The 3,504-nt window shown below is 43.6% G+C and overlaps 1 pseudogene; it reads left to right on the forward strand.

Annotated features, from left to right (window-relative positions):
• The first annotated feature begins 2,301 nt into the window (after nt 1-2,301).
• On the forward strand, nt 2,302-3,270 carry LOC138449832 (olfactory receptor 5AR1-like; annotated as a pseudogene).
• Nucleotides 3,271-3,504: the final 234 nt, after the last annotated feature.

Below are 3,504 nucleotides of genomic sequence, written 5' to 3' on the forward strand. Positions count from 1 at the left end.
TATTAGTGGTGCAGCCCTGTCCCTAATGTTTTCACCACCCCCCATCTCCCATTATGGATTAGTGTAATTGTATTAGTCCTTGCTTACTTATTTGGTTAACTCTGTATCACCTGAATATTTCTGGAGAGTCTGACCAGATAAATATGTTTATGTGTAGCCCAGCCCAATGCTATATATGGAATACATGCTTTGTACAGCACAGGTTGGATAGAGAAGATAACAAGATTAAAAACAAAGCATGTCCAATGCTAGTCAACATATGGCAATGGGGAATATTTTTATTTTACTAATAGCCCTGCTTAGCCTGCACAAGTACATATTCTTCTATGTGTAGCATGGGTCTAAGGTCATTAACAAAAGGACTGTCCTGTGAATGTCTGCCAGACCGCTGCAGAGCTTTGTAAATAGTAACCAAGGCTACAGCCAGCATTACCTAGTAACCAAATACTAAACTCTATTCACTTACCCATATGTCTAACTCCTAGACCTTAACTCCTATCTGCTAACAAATACACCTTTAACCAAACTATGTAGCCGTTACTAACCATGGCCTCATTCTTTAGCCCATGCCACTAATACCAAATTACCAAATACAAATGCCCTAAAAATACAAGGCATTTTCTGCAGTGGTCTTCCACCCAAATAATCAGGACTTTCTATCATCCAGGACCTTTCAATAGGATGTGGTTCACACTTATTGAGACACGCTGTCTGGCATTGTGACAGTAAATTGGTAAAATTACTGGAGCGGCTGGGGACTGTGTCAACACTAGACAGGAGTAACTGAAAAGAACATTTTGACACTGGTCCCATGACAACCACTCTCTCAGGACTCATGAATAACCCAGCTTTGAGACTCAAGTATAATGACACCAAATATCTGTTGCGTGAACAAGCTGACTGACAGTAGAGGAATATGCGTGCTGTCTCCCACAAGCCTCAAACTCTCACCAGGATTTGACGCAGAACCAGGACTTCAGTATCAGAGTGATGCTAAAAGCCCGCTAGGAGTTTTTTTAGATGAAACAAGGAGCAGGAAAGATAGACGTTGTAGTTTGGATTCCTCATAATTCACAACATGGTGGCCTGTGGGTTGTGCTGGGTCAGCAGTTGCATGGGGGGCTATAGACGTACGTTGGTAGTAAGAGAATGTGGTTTAGGGTAGTGGATCGAAGAACATTTCCAAAAACAATGCAATCACGTTTTTGCAATGTTGCTGGCCCCTTGCTGAGTCTCAGGGGCTTATCCTTACTGGGTGAAACAGCCATGCTTTATTCATCCAGATGCTAAGAGTTTTACCACCAAGGGTAGTGAGGAGTGGTCACAAATTTGCATATGGATAAAGTGTGAGGTGGGGGTATCCTGCATCCAGGGATGATATTGCCTATTTACGCTACAGAAGAGAGGATGGGGAAGAGAGGATGCCTCTATGCAGTTTTTTATGTTGACTGAATTGTGCTCTTGTATTTGCATTTACAACTGTTGCAGAAGCTGGTAAGATGTCTGAGGAATAATGTAAGCGAAGGCAGCACATGTACCCCAAACTAAGCCCTAAACTGTGCAGCTTCTGTGTGTATGTCTGTGTCTGTGTGTCGTGCGTGCATGTCTGTGTTTGTGTGTGCCCTCTGTGACCACAAACACAATGCAACATTGCCCTCTTTCTCTCTCCTACTAAAGTTGAACATTTTAAGTAGTGATGTGTAATACAAAGAAGTATCTTGTAACACCTTGAAAATTGAGCAACTGGAAGAATCTTTTGGATCCTGTATTTACACTGCTGTGTGTGATTTGTGTTTTGCATCCTAAAAACAACTTTGCTTTTGGCAGACTCTTTCTCTTTTTATTGATCTAAATTTGCTTGGAGACACAGGCAAATGCGGTTATGTGGATATCATTCTTCACGCATTCATGTTTATGAGGTATGTTGGCTTCAGTGGTTGGTCTGCTAAAAAGGCAGCTCAGTCAAAGCAGTTTGCTTGTGGTATAGTGGCATATAAAACTGGTAAGCTTTGCAACTTGAGTAGCAGTTTAGTCGGGAACACCACAGAATTTCACAGGCAGAACTTAAAACATTTGCACATCACTACCGGGGATCAGATGCCCTCGTATAAATTCTCGTCTCAAGGAGATCTGTCACCTTCTGTCTCTTGCAAAACTGAACATCAAAGCATAGTTGCCATTGTGCCATATGTCTCAACTTCATGAATGCCTGCTCCTATCTGTACCTACACAATTAACAGCCTCCTTGTGAATGTCTCCATTATTATGTAGGTGATGTGGAACTTTGCCCGATTGAGTGAAATGAAAGTGGTAAATTGGAGTTCTTCTTCTGCAAGTGAATTCATTCTCCTACGGCTTTCTGAAGATAGTCGACTGGTGGTCCCACTCTTCATCATTTTCCTGGTGATATATCTGGTCACGCTTCTGGGGAACCTCTCCATCATGGCTCTAATACAGAATGACCGACGTCTACATACCCCAATGTATTTCTTCCTCAGCAATCTGTCCTTCTCAGATGCATGCTACTCCTCTGTCACTGTGCCCAAACTTCTTTCCAACATCGCTGCAGAAGGAAGCGTGATCTCCTTTGCTGAATGCATGGCACAGCTGTTCTTCTACACCTTCTTTGCCAACTCTCAGTGCTTCCATGTCGTAGTGATGGCCTTCGATCGCTACGTGGCCATTTGTTCTCCTTTGCACTACACAGCCATCATGAACAAGTGGGTCTGCATCAGGCTTGTGACGTTCGCTTGGCTGGCTGCAGTGGCGCACTCTCTCATACACACCCTTATGATATCCAGGCTACCGTTCTGTGCATCCCATGTGGTAAACCACTTCTCATGCGACATCCCGCCATTGTTAGAGCTCTCTTGTGCTGACACAATGGCTAATAAGGTCACGCTCTACGTCATGTTTGCCTTTTTTGGTTTGACATCTTTTGTCCTTGTCATCATCTCTTACTTCCACATTGTCTCTGCTATACTGAAGATATGCACGGCTCAAGGCAGGTATAAAGCCTTCTCCACTTGTGCATCTCACCTGACAGCAGTGCATCTGTACTACATAACAGCAGCTTTGCGCTATTTAAGGCTGAGATCCAGCTATTCCTTTGACGTTCAGGAGAAAGTTGTGTCAGTGCTTTTCAGCATGGTCACCCCAATGCTGAACCCAATTATATATAGCCTGAGGAATGATGATGTCAAAGCAGCTCTTTGGAAAGCAGTGGGCAGGTAGAGTTTTTCTCAAGCAGAAAACATACATGGCATCTGACCACTAGCCCTAGTTCTGGGAGCGGGTGCGCTGCGTACTGTCAAGAGAATCAGCATTACTCATGGCATACATGCAATGTGCCCAAGAGCGTATCACATTTAAATATCCTCACTCTCACCCAAACATGTCTCAACCTCACAGAAACATCATACCTTGCAGAGACTATAACCGAATCCAACTCATCACAACCCACAAGGACTTACTACGCCAACCAACTGCACATTCCACGCATCA

This window comes from Ambystoma mexicanum, chromosome 1p (assembly GCF_040938575.1).
Source record: "Ambystoma mexicanum isolate Mex_15411 chromosome 1p, UKY_AmexF1_1, whole genome shotgun sequence".
In the NCBI taxonomy this organism is placed as follows: domain Eukaryota; kingdom Metazoa; phylum Chordata; class Amphibia; order Caudata; family Ambystomatidae; genus Ambystoma; species Ambystoma mexicanum.